Source organism: Bidens hawaiensis, unplaced genomic scaffold, assembly GCF_021521415.1.
Source record: "Bidens hawaiensis isolate Kalapana, Puna unplaced genomic scaffold, B.hawaiensis_p1.1 tig00049061_1, whole genome shotgun sequence".
Taxonomy (NCBI): domain Eukaryota; kingdom Viridiplantae; phylum Streptophyta; class Magnoliopsida; order Asterales; family Asteraceae; genus Bidens; species Bidens hawaiensis.
This window is the reverse complement of record NW_027506104.1, coordinates 51,119-78,521: the sequence shown is the minus strand read 5'-3', so window position 1 is coordinate 78,521 and position 27,403 is coordinate 51,119. Positions and strand designations below refer to the sequence as shown.

At 35.7% G+C, this 27,403-nt stretch overlaps 1 pseudogene across 1 annotated transcript; it reads left to right on the top strand.

Annotated features, from left to right (window-relative positions):
- The first annotated feature begins 419 nt into the window (after nucleotides 1–419).
- Nucleotides 420–25,704, top strand: LOC143616721 (uncharacterized; annotated as a pseudogene). The gene is made up of 6 exons (XR_013150707.1): nucleotides 420–1,198; nucleotides 1,841–2,010; nucleotides 2,388–3,095; nucleotides 3,946–4,124; nucleotides 4,268–4,293; nucleotides 25,468–25,704. The product of XR_013150707.1 is annotated as an uncharacterized LOC143616721 (transcript).
- Nucleotides 25,705–27,403: the final 1,699 nt, after the last annotated feature.

Below are 27,403 nucleotides of genomic sequence, written 5' to 3'. Positions count from 1 at the left end.
TGACTTTCAAATTGATTCAGCTTCAGTTCAATTAACCGGTATATTTACCCATCTTTATTTATAATAAAAAATCACTAGTTTATCACCATGCTTTGTACCAAGTCACCAAATGCAGATTTGCTTGGTGTCATCTAATGGGCCCACAGGGTTATTATTATTCTCAGTAAACTTGCTACCTCTTCAGCATTCACATATCAATGTAAACCCTCACCTTCCATTATCATCTCTTCATAGTTTTCTTACCCCCTTTTCCACCGCCGCCGCCACCACCACCACCACCACCACCCCTGCAAATTTCCACTTTTACCCTTCTTGCCCACCACTATCTTTATATGTACAAACCCAAGTTTTGTACACACACCATACTCTTAACAAACCCAAGTTTCTTGACTGTTTCTTGAACATAAACCCACCATCAAACCACCATAAAGTTGTGTTCTTTAGTCTTATCAAGACACCTACACATGGTTCTCAAAAGGGTTTTCAAAGTTTTGACCGTTTTGTCAACTGGGTCAGAATTCTTGACTTATTATAGTCAGATCTTCAAGAATTAGTTGAAAGATTGGATTTTTTTTAGTTTTGCAACACACCCACTTCTTGTTTCTTGATTTTTAGGGTTTTATTCAAGATTTTTGGTATGCATTTGTTAAGGATTTGGTGTTTTCTAGCTTAAAGTTGTGCAAGATTGTTCCTTTTGACCTAAATATTCATCTTGGGGTTTCAAGAATTGTAGGGTAAATGGTTTATTGTTAGATGTTTGTATTGGGCTGGGTGTTGGCTACAATGCTACTTTAGTAAATTAGGGTTTTTTATTTTTATATTTTTTTATTATTATGTTTTTGGTTCTAAACTTCTAATATGTCCTGTTACTGAAGTGGGCATATTTAGATTATTGTTTCAAACATGGCTGTGAATAGTCAATGTTTTGTGGAATGGAAAGAACAATATGTTTCAAAAGAAAGGGGTAAAAGGGTAGTTCACTATTTCTTGAAAGACGGTTGGGGTGAGTCGGTTTTAGCGGTTGTGGGAACTGAAAGGAGTGTTAGGCATATGTTTTATGTGGTTGCTGCGGAGTTCTTGAAAGCGAACGAGGCTGAGAGTTCGGTCATGGCAGGGTACAGATGGAGGTCAAGGAGAGAGGTTGTGAATTGGCTGACTTCTATGTTATCGAAACAGCATGTGCAAGGTGAACATTTTAGTAAGTTTTTTGAATTCATACTAAGCGGTTGCATACATTGTACCTTGAAATGTTTATAAATTTTCTGCCATTGTTTTCTCCTTTTACTTGAAACTTTTTGTATGCTGTCATGTTCATGTTGAGAAGCTTGTTTTGTAACTTTTAATGATACTTAGTTGGTTTCTATTCTAGGGTTTCTTTTCGGAAGACGTTCTGTATGCAGGGAGAGAGGGGGGGGGGGGGTTGTAGTGTGAAAGGGTATATATGCCATTCTACATTTATCGCAATGATCAGTTTTTACTTAAAACGCTTTACATGCTCCCAAAGTCTGATTTATCTGATCTGAATATTTTGTTGGTTGGAAAGCCTGTTTCGGATTATAAATCGCTACAAAATATCATAAAGATTCGTGATGACGTTTTTTTGTGTCGGATGATTTTTCCCAATGTTCGGGCGGTCTTTCATAACTATAATAAAATCTACCAATTTCCATAAATATCTGCTTATTTTGTTTGTTGCATGTTGAATTATGTTTATACGGGGTGTCGTTGTAAAAAGGCGGTTTTGCGGTTTTTCCGATGTCTACAAAAATGTTGTGCATTGTGTTATCTCCATGAAGTTTCTAAAGTAGTAACAAAGTTTATGCTATTTTTTTTAATGCAGAGTCCCCTAAAAGTGATCACATCTCGAGAGTTGGCGCTTCATTTCAAAGTCGTCTTGCAAGAAATTTAAACGCACGGGTACCGGATATAGTGTGGTCAGGTGCAGCGTGGACCTGCGGTAAACAACTCAAACATTTCCCAGCATTTTGCAGAAACGGGATTACAATAGCGGTAAGTTTGTTACTTTTAGTTTACACCATATATTCACTTTCTATATGAATGCCTTTCTTTAAAAAAGTAATTGGTGTCTATATTTACATTATTATTGTGGTTATAATATATTAGTCATAGTTAACATATATAAATTATATATGTTTCATGCAAAAAATGGACATATGTGAAACCAGAGACGTAGAACAATAAAATGCAAAGGTTTTTTATTTTTATTTTTTTATTGTTTTTTTAGATAATATTTAGTTTTCCACATAGAGCTTGTTAGGTTGTACATAGAGAAACAAATATGGTAGTTCTTGTTTTTCATATATTAAATTGTTTGTATTTATTTTTTTTATATATTTTTCTATGATAATTACATATAAAATTTTCAGGTACAATCATTTGTTTATGTTATGGCTGAAGAGGAAAAATCTCACCTTGTGTATCTTGAAGATATGTATGAAGACCGAAAAGGTCAAAAGAAAGTTAAAGTCAGATGGTTTCATCACAGTCAAGAAGTACAAGCTGTCGTGACCCTTAAAAGCCCTCACCTAAAAGAGGTTTTCATCACACCTTATGCACAGGTCATCAGTGCCGAGTGTGTGGATGGCCTGGCCCTCCCTTGTTTTGGCCCGTGAACATTACGAGAAATGCGTGTTCACGCTTCCGGAAGATTTACTGAACCGGGTCCATCTTTGTTGGAGACAATTTAAAAACAACCGTGTGAAACCGTTTAAAATGAGTAAATTAGGTGGGTATTATGATCAGCCCGTTTTTTCGGTTTTTGATACTGATATTCTTGAAGAGGAAGAGAATAGCCCGGGAGGTAAAAGACCTAGGAATTCTAGAGTGCGACATGTGACGTGTGATTCGTCTAGCTTGGATGCGAAGTATGAGATTTTGAGAAGAAAGCTTATTCCAAAGTACGTGAAGAATCGGGGTTCGGATGCCATGTTTTTAAAGGTTAATGAGAAGATAGAATTGTTGTGTTTGGATAGTGGTATTCGTGGATGCTGGTTTAGGTGTACTGTACTACAAGTTACTAAGAGACGGTTAAAAGTACAATATGATGATTTGAAGGTGGAAGTGGTAATCTTGAGGTATGCAAATTTTTTTTAGTGTCTTCTTTAACTTTGTGGAAGGTGTGTATGGGTCGGTTTTGGGCCAACCGAACTAAATACCGAAAATCTGGTTTTTGTGTTTTTGGAAATCGTTTGGTTTTTACATTGGGTTCGGTTTCGTTTTTCTTGGTTTTTCCATTAGGGCTAGAAAAAATTTGTCCAAAATAATGAATATGGGCCTGAATTGTTTTATTAGTAGTTGTTTATTACACATTTGAAAATATTTTTTTCGGGTTACACCGATTTAATTATTATTTACTTAAAAGAGGTGTTACTGGTTTGGTTCCGTCGTTTTTTTCGGTTGATAGCTTACTGAAACTGAACTGAAAATTCGTTTTTTATCAACTTAAAACCAAACCGTCGGTTTTTATTGTGCTCAGTTATTTGGTTTCCTACACACCCCTGCGTTGTGGTTCGTATATGTGGCGAACTTGAGTGTATGGTAGCGGGTCAAAACTCGTAAGGCCTAATCAGGTTTGGGTCAAAACCGGTGAAAGTCTTGGAGGGGTTACACCGGCTTGTGTTGACCCGACAATATTATTTTTTTGTCTAATATTTAGTTGTATAATGTTATAAAAGTGTTATAAAGTACACAATGCATTAATTATAGTTACAAGTAACTATTAGTAAACCAGTGTAAATGTAAACCGTTTACGAGGTTTCAAACATCGAGTACTCGAGTAGAAAATGGATGGTCTAACTCTTAATTGTCTGGGCCTTTTTTTTTTATTTAAAATTTATGTATTTCTAGAAGAATATGACAAAGGCTGAAAAAGACGAAAGGGTTTGACTTTTTTTCATTTTTAAAGGAATGGGTTCCGGCTTTTAGATTGGCCATGCCTGATAAGCTTGGGATAAGATGCTCGGGCCGGCCCACCGCAAGGCCCGCTCGTGTGGAAAGTGAAACAAACGATGCTTTCGAGGTTGGGTCCCCGGTGGATGGGTGGTGGGAAGGAGTTGTGACCGGAATTGGTGCATCCAATGGAGACCTTCAAGTCTATATTCCCGGTACGTTTCTTGATTAAATCTATTAAAAATCTTAGCTTTATATTTTGGCTCATACTTAAAATGACCCGTTTCAACCCGTCACCCAAAAATTCCAAAAACCCTGTTCGTATTGTATTTTTGCTTGACTGGTTTTTTTTTTACAGGAGAAAATTTGTATCTTGAACTAGATGTTGGTACATAAATGTCAGTAGTTCATAGTCTAGCGTTTGTAATCGAGTCTGTAAAGTAATTATGTTTAAGTTTATGTTTATGTATGTAAGCGAAGTTGTCAACAAGTTCGCCTAAGCGAACTTGTTGACAACTTCGCTTACATACATAAACATAAACTTAAACATAATTACTTTACAGACTCGATTACAAACGCTAGACTATGAACTACTGACATTTATGTACCAACAGACTCCCCCTTGGCAGTAGTTTCATGTCTTGATCTTCAAAGCTTGTGTCTTGTAATCTCTCGTCTTCTCTCTTCATCTCTTCAAGCATGCACTCCCTGTCTAACACATACAGAAACCAACTTCTGGTACTTCTTAGCTTCCTCTTTCCAAGCAGGAATGTAGAAAATCTTCTTAGCATGTAGTACCTGCAAGTCAGCTTGAGACAGATTGACTAAGTGCATAGGATCATACACTCTCATGATCTCTTGCTCATCTTCATCCTCCATGACCGCTTCAGCAGTTTCACAATCCACGTACCACCACTTCAAGTCTTTCAAGACGTTCTTGGGCATCACCTTCATCGGCACTTCTTTTAAATGACGGACTGGTTTATACTTCATAACCATCCATAGTTTGCCGTCTGCCCTCATCCCTCTATCTTTGTCTTCTACTAACTTCCCTTTCTGAGGCTTCGGAAGTTCAAATTTTTTATCTTTAATGGCCTCCTTGCAAACAATTTTCCCAATTACTCTCGCCATGTTATCATCACTTCTGTTTATCAGCCCCAGTCTTGCTAAGTCTTTCACCTCACACTCCGGTAAGGTATTCAGGGATCTTAACATCTTCTTGAAGTACTGAATGCCGTCGTAACGTTTGATCACAAATAGTTTCAACTCTTCATCGTACAACCAGCATATGATTCCCTTCTTTGATTCTGCATATCCCTTTATATTATACGACTTTTTGAACATCGTCGGTACTGCTGGCTTCTTCGTCTTTACAAACCACTGAGCGCAGCCTTCCTTCCAGTTTGGCTGATCTTCCCACTCAGTGTTGTCAACCGCAGCATCTTCACATATAGTCGACTGTTCAACCACAGGGATCTCATGCTCTACATTTTCTTCAACAATCTCTCCTTCTTCTATCACATTCTCAACCACAATTTCTGCACCAATCTTTTCGATCTCATCGATTGGCAGAACATCATCTTCATTTATCAACTCATCATTCTCTAACATATCGTCTATCTCTTTCAGCGCATCAATCATATCATCAACAATCTCAACATCTTCAACCACATCCACATCATCACCAACAGCAACCACATCATCACCAGCGGCAGACTCCCCCTCAGCTGTGGAAGCCAAACAGTAAAATTTTCATTATTTACAATATTCAGCGAACTTGATCTTTTCGATTTCGATTTCTTTCTTTGTTCTCAGTTTCAGTTATCGTTTCACGGTATGTGTTATCGGTACAATGCACCGGAAAGTTATAGATGCCTTGAAGGTGTTCTTGGCATCTAAGGGGGAGATGAGCTGTAGAGGCGACGAGCTGAGGACGAAAAGAAGAAATGAGCAAGACGATGATCCCAATGCACCGTAAATTCTTGGCAACTCACCACCTGCACCTTACGGTGCATTGGGATCATCGTCTTGCTCATTTCTTCTTTTCGTCCTCAGCTCGTCGCCTCTACAGCTCATCTCCCCCTTAGATGCCAAGAACACCTTCAAGGCATCTATAACTTTCCGGTGCATTGTACCGATAACACATACCGTGAAACGATAACTGAAACTGAGAACAAAGAAAGAAATCGAAATCGAAAAGATCAAGTTCGCTGAATATTGTAAATAATGAAAATTTTACTGTTTGAAATCCTTATATAGGGTCAGAGTTGGTCAGGCGAAGTTACGGATAACTTCGCCTAGGTGAAGTTATCCACAAGTTCGCCTGATTCAACAACTTCGCCTATATTTTCATAATCAAACCTTATAATTTTGAACAATTTGAATTAGCCTTTAAAACTTCCCTTTAAGAAATAAACGACATGATCAATTCTAAGCAAACAGTTAAAAAATCATAAAACTATCTAAGTACAAAAACTTAAAAATACAAAGCATCAGGGATCAAATTTCAGTCTCGATAGGGACTGCTACGTTGTAGAAAAGATCCGAACAGGAATCACACTAACTACGTGACTGTCACATAGATCCGTGTTTAGCTGTATTATGACATATAGAGACAGGTTGTAAGCAGGTAATATACTTAAGATGGTTTTCATCGTTTCTGTGATACGAGTTAGGTTCAATTAATCCTTAAAATTTAAGTGGGCAACAACTCAGAAATATTGATGCCTCCTATGTATCCTCAAAGCGTATTTGGCTTTCCCCGAGTCACCTCGAATTGACTTCGACCCATAGTGTTTGATTAAACATGTAAGTACTCTTCTTCTGGTTCCCGTTCTTCTTCTTACTCTAAGATAGAGAAGTCTTGATTATATCATCACTAATATGTTTCAATAATAATTTATTTTTTATTTTTTTTTTTAATTTTTTTTTTAACAAATCTAGACTTCAAAGTAGTAAATTACTGCAAGTCCCGAATCTGGATCACTGCAGTATCTTGAGACGCTATCTTCACGGGAATCAGAACACACATGGGCTCGTGTATGACTGGGTAATCGCTTTTCTGCCTATCATTCGGAAAGATATGTATGAAGACACGCAAAACTCTTAAGGAGTTTCCACGTAAAATCAAGTATATTTAATTTGTATCACATATACGTTGACACACCATTAAAAATTTACCTTGACATACAATGACTGTTCTAATGCCTTTTAAGCTTAAGAACTTCACTAGTTAAGCACACAAAATTAGTATAAACATCATTTTCCAAGGTTGGATCAATTTCCTGTTAAACATAGCAAATGAACTTCTTACGAAGTATTAGACTTGAAAAGTAATTTCATTTCCCTAAAAAATTTTGACTTCAATCGTCCCGATCACGTCAAAGTCTTCAGGTAAACGACAATCCTGAAGATCCAATGGATCAACTGAACCGACCACATACAAGTATGTGTCCTTCTAACTAAGTATGAACGACTAATTTTCAGCGACCGAAAGAAAACACATCATAACCGCCCCGGTCACTTTCAGTCATCTGGTTAATGGCGACCCTCATTCTTTACAAATAGAAACGAGGACCAAAACATATCCGAGGATATGTCCATCAAACTGAGGTAACCGACTAATTTTAAGCAATAGTGACTTTTTTTTTTTCAAATAAACACAAAAAAAACATGGTTACTCGGGATTGATCATCCCGTTCAGCTCAATCAGGTTTTTAAATCTGGATTTATCAAACGCTTTTTTAAATAAATCAGCGAAATTTTCTAGCGTATCGACCTTTTCGACCTTAATCAGTTTCTTCTCAGCACAATCCCGTATGAAATGATGACGAATGTCAATATGTTTAGTTTTACTATGTTTCACGGGATTGTTAATTACTGAGATGGCAGCAGTGTTATCAATAAAAATAGGAGTGAGTAAGAAATTCAGACCATAGTCGCGCAATTGTTGCTGAATCCACAAAACCTGAGAGCAGCAGTTGGATGCTGCCATATATTCAGCTTCGCACGTTGAGATTGCGACTGATGTCTGTTTCTTGCACTGCCAGGAAACTAATCTTCCACCGATTGTGCTTCAAATTGTAGGTTCTCGGACGGATCTTACACGGGATATCGCTATCTACGTAGGTGCGGAATCCCTGCGTAGGTAGTTACGAGCGTAAAATACGTAAAACAATCACACGCGATACAAACGAACACGTTATATATTATAACTTGAAACACGTCTATTACAGACTCTCGGCACGTTCACTGAACTCAACAACTGACTCCTCTCTCGTTTTTTTTTTTTTTAATTTACAAACATAGACTTCAGAGTAGAAATTGACTGCAAGTCCCGAATCTGGATCACTGCAGTATCTCGAAATGCTATCTTCACGGGAATCAGAACACTTACGGGCTCGTGTATGACTGGGTAATCACTTTTCTGCCTATCATGCGGAAAGATATATACGAAGACATGGAAAACTCTTAAGTAGTGTCCACGTAAAATCAAGTATATTTAATTTGTATCACATATACGTTGACACACCATTAAAAATTTACCTTGACATACAATGACTGTTCTAATGTCTTTTAAGCTTAAGAACTTCACTAGTTAAACACACAAAATTAGTATAAACATCATTTTCCAAGGTTGGATCAATTTCCTGTTAAACATAGCAAATGAACTTCTTACGAAGTATTAGACTTGAAAAGTAATTTCATTTCCCTAAAAAATTTTGACTTCAATCGCCCCGATTACGTCAAAGTCTTCAGGTAAACGGCAATCCTGAAGATCCAATGGATCAACTGGACCGACCACATACAAGTATGTGTCCTTCTAACTAAGTATGAACGACTAATTTTCAGCGACCGAAAGAAAACACATCATAACCGCCCCGGTCACTTTCAGTCATCTGGTTAATGGCGACCCTCATTCTATACAAATCCGAGGACCAAACATATCCGAGGATATGTCCATCAAACTGAGGTAACCGACTAATTTTAAGCAATAGTGATGTTTTTTTTTTTTTTAAACGAACACAAAAAAACATGGTTACTCGGGATTGATCATCCCGTTCAGCTCAATTAGGTTTTGAAATCTGGATTTATCAAACGCTTTTGTAAATAAATCAGCGAAATTTTCTAGCGTATCGACCTTTTCGACCTTAATCAGTTTCTTCTCAGCACAATCCCGTATGAAATGATGACGAATGTCAATATGTTTAGTTTTACTATGTTTCACGGGATTGTTAATTACTGAGATGGCAGCAGTGTTATCAATAAAAATAGGAGTGAGTAAGAAATTCAGACCATAGTCGCGCAATTGTTGCTGAATTCACAAAACCTGAGAGCAGCAGTTGGATGCTGCCATATATTCAGCTTCGCACGTTGAGATTGCGACTGATGTCTGTTTCTTGCACTGCCAGGAAACTAATCTTCCACCGATTGTGCTTCAAATTGTAGGTTCCCGGACGGATCTTACACGGGATATCGCTATCTACGTAGGTGCGGAATCCCTGCGTAGGTAGTTACGAGCGTAGAATACGTAAAACAATCACACGCGATACAAACGAACACGTTATATATTATAACTTGAAACACGTCTATTACAGACTCGGCACGTTCACTGAACTCAACAACTGACTCCTCTCTCGTTTTTTTTTTTTTTTTTTTAATTTACAAACATAGACTTCAGAGTAGAAATTGACTGCAAGTCCCGAATCTGGATCACTGCAGTATCTCGAAATGCTATCTTCACGAGAATCAGAACACTTACGGGCTCGTGTATGACTGGGTAATCACTTTTTTGCCTATCATGCGGAAAGATATATACGAAGACATGGAAAACTCTTAAGTAGTGTCCACGTAAAATCAAGTATATTTAATTTGTATCACATATACGTTGACACACCATTAAAAATTTACCTTGACATACAATGACTGTTCTAATGCCTTTTAAGCTTAAGAACTTCACTAGTTAAACACACAAAATTAGTATAAACATCATTTTCCAAGGTTGGATCAATTTCCTGTTAAACATAGCAAATGAACTTCTTACGAAGTATTAGACTTGAAAAGTAATTTCATTTCCCTAAAAAATTTTGAATTCAATCGCCCCGATCACGTCAAAGTCTTCAGGTAAACGGCAATCCTGAAGATCCAATGGATCAACTGGACCGACCACATACAAGTATGTGTCCTTCTAACTAAGTATGAACGACTAATTTTCAGCGACCGAAAGAAAACACATCATAACCGCCCCGGTCACTTTCAGTCATCTGGTTAATGGCGACCCTCATTCTATACAAATAGAAACGAGGACCAAAACATATCCGAGGATATGTCCATCAAACTGAGGTAACCGACTAATTTTAAGCAATAGTGACGTTTTTTTTTTTTTTTTTTTTAAACGAACACAAAAAAACATGGTTACTCGGGATTGATCATCCCGTTCAGCTCAATTAGGTTTTGAAATCTGGATTTATCAAACGCTTTTGTAAATAAATCAGCGAAATTTTCTAGCGTATCGACCTTTTCGACCTTAATCAGTTTCTTCTCAGCACAATCCCGTATGAAATGATGACGAATGTCAATATGTTTAGTTTTACTATGTTTCACGGGATTGTTAATTACTGAGATGGCAGCAGTGTTATCAATAAAAATAGGAGTGAGTAAGAAATTCAGACCATAGTCGAGCAATTGTTGCTGAATTCACAAAACCTGAGAGCAGCAGTTAGATGCTGCCATATATTCAGCTTCGCACGTTGAGATTGCGACTGATGTCTGTTTCTTGCACTGCCAGGAAACTAATCTTCCACCGATTGTGCTTCAAATTGTAGGTTCCCGGACGGATCTTACACGGGATATCGCTATCTACGTAGGTGCGGAATCCCTGCGTAGGTAGTTACGAGCGTAGAATACGTAAAACAATCACACGCGATACAAACGAACACGTTATATATTATAACTTGAAACACGTCTATTACAGACTCTCGGCACGTTCACTGAACTCAACAACTGACTCCTCTCTCGTTTTTTTTTTTTTTTTTAATTTACAAACATAGACTTCAGAGTAGAAATTGACTGCAAGTCCCGAATCTGGATCACTGCAGTATCTCGAAATGCTATCTTCACGGGAATCAGAACACTTACGGGCTCGTGTATGACTGGGTAATCACTTTTCTGCCTATCATGCGGAAAGATATATACGAAGACATGGAAAACTCTTAAGTAGTGTCCACGTAAAATCAAGTATATTTAATTTGTATCACATATACGTTGACACACCATTAAAAATTTACCTTGACATACAATGACTGTTCTAATGCTTTTTAAGCTTAAGAACTTCACTAGTTAAGCACACAAAATTAGTATAAACATCATTTTCCAATGTTGGATCAATTTCCTGTTAAACATAGCAAATGAACTTCTTACGAAGTATTAGACTTGAAAAGTAATTTCATTTCCCTAAAAAATTTTGAATTCAATCGCCCCGATCACGTCAAAGTCTTCAGGTAAACGGCAATCCTGAAGATCCAATGGATCAACTGGACCGACCACATACAAGTATGTGTCCTTCTAACTAAGTATGAACGACTAATTTTCAGCGACCGAAAGAAAACACATCATAACCGCCCCGGTCACTTTCAGTCATCTGGTTAATGGCGACCCTCATTTAATACAAATCCGAGGACCAAACATATCCGAGGATATGTCCATCAAACTGAGGTAACCGACTAATTTTAAGCAATAGTGACGTTTTTTTTTTTTTTTTTAAACGAACACAAAAAAACATGGTTACTCGGGATTGATCATCCCGTTCAGCTCAATTAGGTTTTGAAATCTGGATTTATCAAACGCTTTTGTAAATAAATCAGCGAAATTTTCTAGCGTATCGACCTTTCGACCTTAATCAGTTTCTTCTCAGCACAATCCCGTATGAAATGATGACGAATGTCAATATGTTTAGTTTTACTATGTTTCACGGGATTGTTAATTACTGAGATGGCAGCAGTGTTATCAATAAAAATAGGAGTGAGTAAGAAATTCAGACCATAGTCGCGCAATTGTTGCTGAATCCACAAAACCTGAGAGCAGCAGTTGGATGCTGCCATATATTCAGCTTCGCACGTTGAGATTGCGACTGATGTCTGTTTCTTGCACTGCCAGGAAACTAATCTTCCACCGATTGTGCTTCAAATTGTAGGTTCCCGGACGGATCTTACACGGGATATCGCTATCTACGTAGGTGCGGAATCCCAGCGTAGGTAGTTACGAGCGTAGAATACGTAAAACAATCACACGCGATACAAACGAACACGTTATATATTATAACTTGAAACACGCCTATTACAGACTCTCGGCACGTTTACTGAACTCAACAACTGACTCCTCTCTCGTTTTTTTTTTTTTTTAATTTACAAACATAGACTTCAGAGTTGAAATTGACTGCAAGTCCTGAATCTGGATCACTGCAGTATCTCGAAATGCTATCTTAATGATTGTATAAACACAGGTGTGCTCATTCAAGCTACTTCTGGTTTGTACACCGGAGGTTTTCAAGCATTAAGGAAACGGGTATAATGAACGAATGTTTGTACTCATGCTTTATTAGCCAGATTGAACCGAAAAATTATCAAATGGCTCTTAAGGACAGCTCGTGGGTCGAGGCCATGCAAGAAGAGTTGGCTCAATTTAAGAAGATGGAAGTTTGGACTTTGGTTGAAAAACCAAGGAATGTGAATGCGATAGGCACAAAATGGGTGTTTAAGTGCAAGAGAGATGAAAAGGGGATTATTATAAGAAACAAGGCGAGGCTGGTCGTTAAAGGTTTTAATCAGCAAGAGGGGATAGATTATAATGAAGTGTTCGCTCCGGTGGCCAGGTTGGAAGCGATAAGATTGTTTTTGGCGTTTGCTGCTTTTAAGAAGATGAAAGTGTTTCAGTTGGACGTGAAGAGTGCGTTCCTCAATGGGAAAGTTGATGAGGTTGTGTATGTTGAGCAACCTCCGGGTTTTCCTGACCCAGACTTTCCTGATCACGTGTACAAGTTGAGCAAGGTGCTGTATGGATTACATCAGGCACCTCGTGCCTGGTATTCAACGTTATCGGACTACTTGCTAGAGAATGGTTTTGAAAGGGGTTTGATTGACAGCACACTGTTTGTGAAGAGAGATGGAAGTGACTTCCTGCTAGTTCAAGTTTACGTGGATGACATCATATTTGCTGCATCAAGAGTCTCCATGTGTCAGGAATTTGAGGCCGTCATGAAGAAAAGATTTGAGATGAGTGCTATGGGTGAACTAACGTTCTTTTTAGGATTGCAGGTTGATCAAAAGAAGGATGGGATGTTCATTCATCAAACAAAATATGTTCATGATGTCCTCAAGCGCTTCAAGATGGAGGATTGTTCTCCATTTGACACTCCAATTTGCGTCAACCACAAGTTGGGAGCTGAAATAGACGGTGACGCAGATGTGGATCCAATTCAGTATCGGGCTATAATAGGTTCTTTGATATATTTGACTGCTTCTAGGCCTGATATAATGTTTACTGTTTGTCTTTGTGCTCGTTTTCAGGCAAACCCAAAGGAATCTCACATGAAGGGTGTGAAGAGGATTCTGCGGTATCTCAAAGGCAACCCGAAGCTAGGGTTGTGGTACCCGAAGGGAGGAGACGTGGAACTGGTTGCTTATACAGATTCTGATTATGGAGGGTGCAATCAGAGTCGGAAGTCGACAACAGGAGGATGTCAGTTTCTCGGTGGAAGATTAATTTCCTGGCAGTGCACCAAATACTAGGTTGGGCTCACCTCATAATTCGCCTAAGGATGGAAGACGTCCTAATTATAGGTGGGGAATCTTTATAAACCCATACGGCTATAGCGCCAAACTTAAAGGTTGTGAATCCTCATAAACCCAAAAGGCCACGCGCCAACGTAGGTTGGGCACACCTCATAATTTGCCCGAGGATGGGAACCATGCAATACATCCACTTTTAGTTGATATGTTTTTGCAGGTTCGGCTACGAGTCGCACAAGCACCTATGACATTATTGTTATTATCTGGCCGTTTGTGCCTCCATTATTATTTTGAAGACAAGCTGGGATAGTCATCCTGCGTAGAAGAGGCCCTTGTGGGCCAGTCATTATTATTATTTTTATAGCTCGTAAGCCGCAACTCGCGCATGCTTCATTATTTTATAGCTCGTAAGCCGCAACTCGCGCATGCTTCATTATGTTTATAGCTCGTAAGCCGCAACTCGCGCATGCTTCATTATTTTTATAGCTCATAAGCCGCAACTCGCACATGCTTCATTATTTTATGGCTCGTAAGTCGCCTCGCGCGCAAGCTTTATTATTTTTATAGCTCGTAAGCTGCCTCGCGCGCAAGTTACATTACATTATTATCGAGATGCGCACTCTATCTTTTATCAGGCCCCGCGCCACTATTGTTATGATGCGTGCTATATCTTATTCATGCCAGTGCACCATCATTATCACAAGGATCACAACATGTCACCATCATGGAGAAACCTCTCAAAACTCAAAGACAATAAAGTCAAGGCCGAAGAAAAGGGAAAAAACCGCCTCATATCTTAATTAGCGGTGAAATTGATGGGATTTGAGTTGGTGTTGACCAGGGATGCAGTCAAATCGAGAGGGGATACGGGTGTTGGCCGCCGAGGGTTTTGGCTGGCCGGTGACGGTGGTGGTTGGCCAAAAAACTAACTGGTGGTGAGGGAATCGGTGGTTATGGCTAGAGTTTGGATGGAGGTTTCTGGTTCATGACGGCAGATGGCGAAGAAGAGCTGGTAGAGAGATCGAGGAAGTTACAAATGGTAGCCGGAGAAGACAACGGTTTCCGACAATTTATCTCCACCACCGGTGGCCGACGAAGAAGTTAATGATGGTGGTTGTGGGTTCCGGCAATGGTTGCAGGGGTGGTGTTACACAACATGGTGGATGGTGAAGGCTGTGGGTATGGGCTGCAGTTAGGTTTATGTTTAAATTATTTATCTATTATAATATATATTAACTTTATTATATTAGTTAACAAAAAGGAGTCAAAATTACATTTATATCCTCATGTGACTTGCAAATGTCATAACTCAACGAGGATTTTGGATGACAGTTAGTTAAAAGGACAGAAATCAAATAAACATGTCATGTAAAGGACAGACGTCTGAAAGTAAACTTTTTATAGGACATGATCCGTAAATCAGCTATATTTAAAGGACATAATTTGTATTTATGTCCTTTGTTTACTCAACAGTTAAGTTATATAAGAATATCAGTGAAATCAAGCTATTCAATTCTTTCTTCTTTTTTTTTTTCATCTTATTATCATTATATTAAACATGATATAAAACTTTAACTCAATTATTAATCAAAACAAAATATTTCAATTGCTAATCAGTCTAAAATATTAAAGTAAAAACACAAGTTAGCCGTCTAAACATAATCTTTACGAAGAAAATGTCATACTTGAGGTAAAATTCCTATCTACTATAAAATTTAAAACTAATACAATTTTTTTTTTGAAAAAAAGGCCCAATATTATAAAACAAGAAAAATGGACAACTTACAAGCTGTAATAAGCCGGGACATACAAAAAAAAAAGAACATACATCGAGCTAAAAAGCTTCTACAAACTGCTTAAATAGAAAAAATAACGAAATTAAACTGCACCAGTTCTCCCACTCTAAGCCCGCATGTGTATCTCCTATGCTTGAACCAAAGAAAGAAAGTTGTGTTGATGTCATTCACCAAATTTACCATCGAGAATGGTTTGTTATTAAAAATCATATCATCTCGGGCTCTCCAAACCATTCAACACGTAACTAACGAAATTGATTGGATCGCTTCATGCTCCTCCTTGTTATTCTTATGTTTATTTTGATACTCCAATAGGTCCTTCATGGTGCCAAAGTTATCGAACATTGGTAATTTAACCCAAGCGTGAATAATCGACCAAACCTAACTAGTCACCTAACAATGAACCATAAGATGCTCCGACGACTTTGGAAACATATAACACAACCCACATGTATTGTTTCCAACGTTAATACCTCGTGTTAATAGTGCAACTTTTGTAGCAATCCGATCAAGAAGTAACCTCCAAATAAAACCATTTACTTTAATTGGAACACATTTATGCCAAAAGATACCACTAACAACCTGATGTGCATTATTATCCTGTTCCCATCTCAAGTTCTTGGCCAAAAAGCCCTCCATCATACCATCGAAACCTTTCGATAACCAAAAATCAGGGTTCGACTTCAACACAACCATCGATAACAGGTTCAAACAACTTTGAAATTCCACTTGGAGTGGTTGGGCTGAACTAGGCATCCTAGACCAACGCCATACCCACCTAATTCCATTATCAGACCATAAGTAACAACCTTTAACACAAAACAACCTATCACTCACTCAATTATTCAGCCAAAATAATATTTTGTCTCCCATGCCTATATTCACTGCATCCTATCTATTTTTATGTTACCAAAGGCTTCGTCTTGATCTAGTTTCCAAAATAATTTTTATTTAATTAAAAGAGAGAATGCGATAAGCCACCAAATTAGGAGATCAAGTCCCAAACTTGTGCATGTTCTTCAATCGAAGCCACTGGCTGGTGTGACGGGTTCAAATTTAATTCAAGATGATGCTTCTGTATCACATCGTAATATAATATTTATATCTACCTATTCTCACATGCCTATTCACAATCGTAGAATTTGAATTTTCTTTCATTCTTAGAACTTAGTCAAGCTTCGTTTTTTGTCTCTTAAGCATTCTCGGCAGCTTCTCTATAATTATGCGAGGGAGTTCATCAATTTTTTTAGAGGGCTATAAGTGGTTGTGAGTGCAGTAGATAGAAAATTTTAAAGAGATGAGTAAATTTTAAGTTAATTTATAGGAATACAGTTCATCCTCTGTTTATTTTTTTAATATATTTGAAAGTGGTTGTGAGAATGTGAGTGTAGGAGAAAGAAAATATAATGATAAAGATATAAAAAAGTATTATTTAATTGTATATGAGAGAAAACATATAGTGTTTTTTAGTATAATTATAGAGATAGGATAAATAAGCTGACGGGAATACTCTTTTATGCTAATTAAGTAATTAACTTTCTAGATTTTGACTTGAAATGACTTGCTAATAATAATTTTTAAAGCGATAATAATTCTCTCGGCTTTAGAAAATAATTGTAAGACAGGCTAACACCAATAAAAAAAATCAACTTTGGGTTAAAACTATTAGTACCACTATTCCAAATCATAAATTATTGGCTTTGAATGGTTACCACAAAAAAATTGGCTGTAATTCCAAGGGAAAATGACAAGCATGAAAGGGGACAATGAAGATAGTTGAACCATCGATTGCAATCCAAGTAATTATTAAATAATATAATTATTATTATCATGATAAGTAAACAAAGATGACACATGAATAAAAACTAAGTAATTAAATATAGCATGGTGCAATGCGTCATTTAACGAGTAGACCTTTAAATATACTTATCACGATTAATCAGTGGCCCACTTCTGTTTAGATCTAATCGGGTAATTAATGAGCTGTTAAGTCTTTATCTAGTACAAATTAAGGGAAAATCACCTAATAAACATCGACTCAATTAAATTGTCAATTTATTATTGTTCCAAAAACTCTACCCCTTTTAGTAATATCAAAAAAATCAGGAAAATATATGTACGAAATAGAAAGATTCCAACCCTCAAGTAAAGAACTGTTACAAATAATGAAGAAACTAGTAGATTTAAATATGAAGCGACATAAAATAAACCAAATTTGATACCGGACTATTCGGTTTGATAACCTGCTACTAATTCTTCTTCAGCTTCTGGTAAATCAAAGGGTAATCGTTCACACTCGGCTAGGGAAGAAATTAGAAAAACTAGAAACCCTTATGTCTTCGAATGGAACAAGTTGGTCCTAAAAAAGGTGAGTTTTGTGGCGTGGCGGGCGGTCCTAGACCGATTTCCAACTTTCGGCGCTTTGGCAAAAAGGAATATCCTAGTTCGATCGCTGCTTTGCCCAATTTGTGGCGAGTTAGAGGAGTCAGTTGAACATGTGTTTGTGTCGTGCGGCCTTGCACAATGTATGTGGAGTCTGGTTTCGCAATGGTGCAAAACACCCGTCTTCTTCCTTTTTAGCTTTCGGGATATTTTAGAACTTCATAAGTTTTCCAAGTTCTCAAAGGATAAAGCAAGAGTTTTCCATGCGGTGTGTTTAATTGCGATTTGGAGTTTGTGGAAAAGGAGGAATGCGCTAGTTCACAAAGGAAGCCCTATTCATCTTGTAAGTTTGGTGGAGGAAATAAAGGTGTTGGGATTTCTTTGGATAAAAAATAGGTGGAAAAGAAGATATCTCACATGGAAGGATTGGTGTCGATTTACTGTATAACGGGTTGTGACTTCAATCCTCGTGTCTTTCTTGTTCTTTTGGTGGCGTGCTTATTTTTCTATTAGTGTTTCTGGTTGTAATGGTTTTTCTAGCGTCTTGCTAGTTTGATAAATATAAATTTTGTTAGTCGTTCAAAAAAAAATATGAGTACCGTCTGGTGTGTAACGGCTTCACAGAAAACAATGCAATACAAATTACAGTATATGACATACAGATGAAATGTGTAAGCTCTAGACGTTTACCCTTTTTGTGGGACCTACATCTACACCAATGAGAAGCTGACACGCGACGAATTTGAAAGGGAACGTCTTTGTAGATGCTAGTGAGAGTGGAAAACGTCTATGTAGGTGTTTCCCTTAGGTGTCTGCGTAGACGTTCCCCTGAAACGGACACCATAGAGATGAAGCCCCCAAGCCATGCAAATTACACCATAATAATGAACATTTTATTGTATGAAAAGTTCTGTCTACATAAACATTTTCTTTGAAATTTGCCATTTGTCAACCTCTTATTGACTATTTGTGCAAATGTCGGCCCCACTAAAAGGGGAAACCGTCTAAAACTTAGACTTTTTACCCATGTAGTATACAATGTATTGACTAGTTTTTCGTAAAACCGCTACACATAAGATGCTACCCATGTTTAGTTTGACAACTTGATTGAGTCAATGTTCAATTTGGTGATTTCCTATAAATTAATCTCAATATTTAATACTTTATTCATTTAAAAATTAAAATAACAATCAATTTGACAAATGATTATAATTTTACCTCTTAAAAGTTAAAACTATTTAAGACAACGTTGTAACTAATGCACTAGATAATTATAAACGTTAGCATGACGGAATGATTAACTAAAATAAAGTACAAACATTTATTATCTAATGGAACGAAGTCATCATCTATGTTATTTTGAATACAATGACCGAAATCTTGGTCATTAGTCATTGTCTTAGGTTGCTATCACCCTCCTATGTTGAAATCGCGCAGCAGTCATGTAAAAAGTCGTTATCGATCTTAGAGAAAAACAAATCTTATATCGTTTAAAGAATATTTATCCTTAACGTTCATATGAAATATGGTCCACTACCGATATTAATTAAATAAATTTAGTTTTTTGCCATGTCCTGTAACTTTCAAGGGTCAAAATTTTCTTACATACATGCCTATTTTATTATTAACTTTAAACATGTATAAGTCTTAATCATCTTATATATATTGTGATCAATTTTTTTTACCCGTAATCCATTTAAAACATTAAGCCCAAACTAAATTTAAAAGCTAAAAATAAAAAAACTAATAACTCGTTAGTGTTTACGAGCGTTTTTATTTCGGCTCGACCGAGATATTTAAAACCTTGAGTAGGCTCTGCAGAAAAGAATCGGGACCACAATAAATTATAGATTTATCGAACTGGTCCGTTCTCAGATGATAAAATGCAGATTAGACGTAACTTTAGAAAAAGAATCTTATATCATAATCAATTTGTTTGTATATTAATTCGTAAAACTGTGACTGTTTTGGTCCGTGATGCCATCTTAATCAAGTAATAATAGCAAATATTAAAGTCCATATATAATCTTCTTTACCTGAATATAGGAAATAACGGGAAAGATGACTAAAAGCCCGAAATGTATTTTCATTTCTCGTGCTTATTTAACGTTATTTAAAACAATCAATCAATCAATCAATCAATCAATCATGCCCAGTAAAATCCCACCGACAGCAAAGCTATAAGTAGGGTCTGGGGAGGGTGGGATGTAGGCACACCGTACCTCTATCCAAAGGAATAAAGAGGTGGCTTCCAGAGAGTCCCTCGGCTCTAAGTACATGTGTATGAAGCAAAATAAAGGAAATCAAAGTTTAACAGTTATATAAAAACTACTACTAATTATAATAATATTAATAATAAGATCACAGTTTAACAGCTATATAAAAGCTAATAATAATTATAATAATAATAATAATATATGTAAGGGAAATACCATTATGGTATGTGACCTAAATAAGTAAAGTCTAAGCCCTAAGGTATTCAATTCTCTCTAAAAATCCTTAACTTTAATTCTACTTCTCCACGAATTCCTATCCTCAACCATGTCCCCGGAGAGGTTTAGGTCTATCAAATCATGCCTAATCCTCTCATCCCAAGTCAATTTCGGTCGTCCTCTACCCCTCCTCCCCTCTATAGTAATGTTTTCTACGGATCTAACAGGATTCGTCGTCTGTCTTCTCTTTACATGTCCAAACAATCTCAATCTCCACTCTCTTATCTTGTCTGCTATGTTCGCCACCCCTAATCTTTCGCGAAACACAACGTTTCTTATTCGGTCTAGCCTTGTGTGCCCACACATCCAACGTAGCATTCTCATTTCTGCTACCTCCATCTTCCGCACTTGTGCCTTCTTGATGGCCCAACAATCTGTTCCATATAGCATTGCAGGTCTAACTGCCACCCTATAGAATTTTCCCTTTAGTTTAGTCGGGAAACTCTTGTCGCACAATATACCTGTGGCTGCTTTCCATCTACACCATCCTACCTGAACTCGGTGGGTCACATCACTGTCTAATTCCCCATCGCTCTGTACAAATGATCCTAAATACTTGAACTTCGTTACCTGCGGGACCACCTGCCCTTCAATTGTGATCTGTGCGTCTTCATTGTCGTTTATCCCACCAAAATCACAGTGGAGGTACTCCGTCTTAGATCGGCTAATCTTTAAACCTTTTGTCTCTAAGGTTGTTCGCCACTCCTCAAGCCTCATGTTTAGATCTTGTTTTTTCTCAGCAAGTAACACAATATCGTCTATTTAAAACAATAAGTGTGGTTATTGAGGTTACGATTTGCATGGATGGTGAATTGGGAGATTGAGGTGGCCGGGCAACGATGTGGGTAAGCTGATGGTACCAGTTTGATGCAGTGAGTGAACGAGTAGAGCGGGAAGGTTGCGACAAGGATAGTGACATGGCAGGGTAGTAGGAGCGGTAACAATTTAGCATTGCCCCCTCCATTGGCAAGGTTGCGATAAGACGACAGGAGCAAAATACACACCCTCCCTAATAAGAGATTGATTAATAAGTCATACTGACATTTTAACCAGTTTCAATCCTAACTTTTATTTTTATTATCAGTGACAACCTCATCCAAATAATCATCATAAATCTACACTTGATATTGGGTCGATTTTACTCAAAAGGAAGCTGTGTTTCCCATTTCACTCATAATCACTTCTAGGAGTGAAATCTGTTAAAACCAAATGTAAATCTTTGATAATTATGTGGCTGGAATTGCCATTGAAAACGAAAATGAAAGTTCGATGTGCCATTGATTTAATTGCTAGTATAGATTACTATGGTCGATGTGTTATAAATTATTAAGATCCAACTTAAATAATACATTATATTTAAAAAAGCATATATAGTAGGAGCAAGTGTTAATATAAAGGCAATTTTAAGTGTGTAATTCGTAATTGCGGATGAGAGGGAAAAAAAAAGGTTGCTATGTGGTTGCATAAATGTCTTGTGGTGTATCATAATTAAATCAATATATATATATATATATATATATATAGAGGATCAAGAGAAAACTCACATTTAGAGAGAAAACTAAAAAACTCCTAAAAACTCCTAAACAATTATTTTTAATTAAAAATAAAAAAATATTTTCAAAATTCTGTTTTAGCCATTATTCTTATATTTTCTTATATTTCACTCGAAAAATATAAAAAAAACAAAAAAAAAACCGCTGTAATGCACATACGTATTACTGTGCGATACCGTTATATTACACATGTGTATTACTATGTATTTTTGAGTTTAATAGTGTTTTATTGCATATATTCAATATTTGTGTATTGTATATGTGTAGTAGTGTTGTATTATATGGAAAAAAAATAATAATAAAATAAAAGTCGATGTGGAATGTTGTATTACACATACGTACATGTGTATTCGATGTGTGTATTAGTCTTATATTGCATATATACAATAATGTGTATCAAATATGTGCAATAGTGTTTTATTCTATGCAATACAAACACTTTTGCATATATGCAATGCACACTATTACACATGCGCGCTATACCGACGAGGTTACCGACAAGTTTTTTTTTTGAACCAATAACAACATATAAGAATAATGAAAAAAAGAAACTTCAAAAAAAAATTTAAAAAAAGTTAAAAATAGTTTTTAGAAGTTTTTAGGAGTTTTTAAATTTTCTCTTTAAAAGGAGTTTTCACTAGAACTATATATATATATATATATATATATATATATATATATATATATATATATATATATATATATATAGAAAAGGGTTCTAATAAAAATAAGGAGTTTCCTAAAAATGGTAAGAACCGATAGATTTTTGACACGTGACATTATAACATATGGTGAAAGAATAATTTTAGGAAACTATGTCGGTTATAATGGTGAAAGAGTAATTCTAGGAAACAATGTCGGTTTTTTATAATTTTAAATCTCAACAATTGATTAACATGATCCAATGGCTATGATTTATTCCTAGTCTTCCTAGAAAACTACTTCTCTTTACTATAACCCTCCCTATATATATATATATATATATATATATATATATAAATGTTGATACATTTTTTACAGTTCTCTATTTAAAGTTGATTAATTATTGAACGTTTTTTACTAAGTATTTATTTTATTTTTTTCTCTTAATATTCCTCTCTAAATAGGATTAATTGCTATATTGAAATTATTGGAGGTTAAAGAATGTGCCCATGGTTTTAGTTTGTTTGTAAAATGACATCTCTGGTTCGAAATTAGTGCTTTTGTAAATATAGGTTAGTGGGCAAAGCATATTACTTTGAGAAAGACATGGCTTTTCTTGCTGTCCAAATTATGTTTAGTCATTTATAACGAGACCAAATGAATCCACATGCATGCATTAAAAGAATTATTTGAAGATTAGATGTCTATTTTATCTTTTAATTTTTTTAAAAAAGATAATTTAGACTTAATAAGATATTTTTGGTTGAAAGAGGTTAAGATAATGCGTACTTTACCGCCTAAAAAATCGGAAGGTGCAATTCTTTCCTTATACGATACCTTTTTTTTTTTTTAATAATATTGAGTGTGTATGTTTTTTACATTGCTTACGTCTTCAGTCTGCCACAACGACCTAATTGGTTATCTTCATGACTTTTCAAAAATTCTAAATTCAATTTAGATGTCCAGCATAATGCTATATACATTTGCTACTGGATTAGAGGGCTTCTTGGGCTCAAACATAATATTGGGTTTTGGGCTAGTAGCTTATAAGTTTGGGCCCCCAAAATAGGTTTAGTCGTAAGTACATAAGATGCATTGATGTTTGCATTATTGACGGTTTGGCATAGGGATGGGATCGGTACCGGTATAAAATCCCGATCCCAAAAAACACAATCTTGGTATCGGTATCGATACCGGTATTTTAAGTTAAAATTCATGAAATATCGGTACCGTACCGATGCTGAAAACTTTGGTATCGAATATGTACCGATTTCGGTATTGGTGTCGGTTGGTACCGGTACCGAATTTTCTCATCCCTAGTTTGGTACGCATAGCCGTATAGGATGACCAAGAATAAGCATTTTCAACAATAATAAGTAAACATTAACCTTTTTTTTCTTAATAGAGTGATTTATTAATTCATTGATTTTTTGGTTTTATATTTTAAACTTTATTGAGAAATAAATTATATAAAAATATAGGCAGTAACAAATTCACTTGGAAATTCCAATGAGTCATTTTTAACAAACTAATGTATATACTCTATATGAATGTGTAATGACTACTTGGATACTCAATGAGTATCTTGTACTGTTTTAGAGTCAGGTATGAGACTGAGAATAAAATTGAGTATCTTGTACTGTTTTACAGTCAGGTATGAGACTGAGAATAAAATTGAACCTGTACTAGAATTATTGTCGTCTCTTGGCGCATTCTACAACTTTTCCTTTTTTGATGATAATACACTCTATTGTTACTTCATGAAATTTAACCTTTCACTAGTATATGATAATACGCCTTATATTCTTATAGTAGAAATAGAGGCAAATTTAAACTTTGTTTGTAGTTAATACAATGTTGTGTTTTATTCAACTAGTGATCAAATGGACATAACTACCCTAATCCTTGAACTCACTAAAGCATCCGCCTCCTTCCTGCGGCACCTCCACCAAAGAGAATTTTCTGGTTCAAACTATGTTCTGATAAGGGTACATTGAATAAGAAAAGGGTTGAATTGGTGTTTGGTTAATCAAAAGCTGGTAGATGAAGTTTTAAGTTTCTAGTAAGGGAGGTGGCTAAGCCAAATGTATCGAAAAGGGGACTTGTCTGAAGTATTAATCACATTAATACTTAGGATACAAGTTAATAGTTTATTATGGGAAAAACTTCATATAATAGTAACAAACTTTTCCTATTGCACCAATTTGGTTACTCTAACTTTCTTTGTCAGTTAGGTTACTCACAAACTTTTTTTTGTATCAGTTACGTTACTCACTAACTTTTTTGTCTCATTTAGATCACTCAACTTTCACCAATGTACTAATCAAAGTTTTTTTAACCATTTTGATAGGTTATTATGCTGACATGGCATTTTTATTTACATTGTTATTAGTGACATGGAATTTATAATTAATGACATGGAATTATAATTAAACACTCAAAATAATATAAAATTTAGTTTCTATAACGATCATCATTAGGGTTAGAAGATCAAGTATTCGTCAGACGGCAGTTCTTCTTAAATCCAAGTCTGCAAGTATCTTCAACATCGTTCATCTTCCTTCCAAATCCATAGGTAAGTGAATTAATACTCATTAGGAACTCTTATGTGAACCAATGAAAGATTGTAGAATATTTATTTCATTAGTTTTTTTATTCTCAATGATTGAACATGTTTTTAACTTATATTTTGTGATCATCCGACATTCAATTTATTGGGATGTTTAAGTGTATTAGTTTTTTAATAGCATTCAATGAAAATGCAATGAAGTTTTCCCTTTAATTTATTAGATCGGGTTTATGCTAAGGGTTTACCAGTTTTGTTTTTTAATGGCATTCAATTTTTTAAGGGTTTATGTTAAGGGTTTACTAGTTTTGTTTTTTAATGATGTTATGTTTCTTTATGTAGGTGAAGATGAATTTACAAGCTGATTTAAATCTTTCTTTAGTAGATCATGACGACAATAATGATTCTTTTTTGAGTTTACTTTGTTCTGATAATAATGATCAGATTGAAGATGATGTTAAATCTATTGAAGATTGGAGTGCAAGCGAACAAGATTATGAAAGTAGTGCAAGCGAACAAGATTATGTTGGTGATGAGGATTATGAAAGTAGTGGTGATGAGGATTATGACCAACAGTGAAGAGGAAAAGAGATCCTTCAGAAAACGAGAAGAAAAGCTCAAAAGTTGGCGTGAAAAGGCATATGACTTGTCAAAATTGTCTAGAAACTGGGCACAATATTAGGTCTTGCACAAAGAAGAAAAGAAACCCACAACCAAAGAAGATGAGGCCAAAGGGTAGACATAAAAATATTGATTCAACAAGTACGACGCGCAATAAAGACCCACAACCAAATAAGACGAGGCCGAAAGATAGACATAAAAGTATTGATTCAACAAGTGCGACCTGCAATGAAAATGCTGGTTAACAAGTCTTTTTTATTTAGCGTGAATGTTATTTAAATACTCTTTTGGTTATGTTAAACGAGAATGTTGGCTAGTCTTTTGTTTTTTTGGTTTGATGATTATATGATGAATTATGTTTTTTTTTGTTTATTTTATAATTTGACTAAATTAATGTTAGATGGCTTTAATATTTTCTTTAGAATTTTACCCCTATATAAAATGATAAAAAAAAATAACAATTGAATTTAAAAAAAAAATCGAATCCTGATGCATTTCAACAAAAGAAACGATTTTTTTTTATTTTAATAATTAAAAATATGTTTTTTTTGAATTTTTTGAATTTATTTATTAACAAAATCCATGTCACTAATTTTAATTCCCTATCATCAGTCCACATCATCATTAACAATTTCTTTAAAACTGAAAATATTTCATATCATCATAATAACCTACCAAAATGATAAAAAAATCTTGGGTTAGTAGATAGATGAAACTTGAGTGATATAAATGAGACAAAAAAAAGTTTGTGAGTAACCTAATTGAGACAAAAAAAGTTAAAGTAATCAAATTGGTACAATAATGAAAGTTGGTTACTACTCTATAAAATTGCCCATTTATTATGCAATTATTATTTAGCAGAAGGGCCAGAATTGTAATTGTTGTAACTAGGCCCGTTAAGGCAGTTAGGGTTTGCGATAGTTGTTTAAAGACACCGTTAAGAATAGAAACGATGAAACGTTGGGTCATTTCATGAAGCGCCGCTTCTGAATGTATATATAGGGCATTTTCATGTAAAACAATTCATCAGTTAAATATGCAATTCAATTCCATCTATATTCTCTTGCTCATAAATTATTTTTTTAATCACCAAATCAATTGTGGCTTCTTTGCTTTCCAACATTGTCTAGGGTGGGTTATGAAACATATCAAGTGGATATGGTTGCCGGAAAAACAACACGACCATATTGAGATGCAAAGAAAGCTTGTGTGGTGGCCGGAGGAGAGGTCAACAGTAGTATGAGGCATCACTGAATTAAAATCAATATTATCAAAAAACCCATCATGATAGTAAGTTAATAACCAAAGGGAAATCCTGTTTATGGCATCAAGAAAGCTGACTACGCCCATCTTTATGGTTCCTTCATCAAGCATACCTTAACAATATCTAAAAACCCATCATGATAATTTATACAATCAAACCATGAGGTCCCCTATTAGATAATCATCACTTAATGGAATGGGTGGGACCCACTAGGAATCCAACATCTTATCAGATATACAAGTCAAACACCGTAATACAAATATGCCATAAAATACCATATAATATGCAAAGTTTGGTCATCCCAACCTTTGTAACAATCAACTATAGTCCCCGTCCCATTGAAGACCATGCCAGAGGTGAGAAGACATCCATGTTCAAGTAATACTACCCACA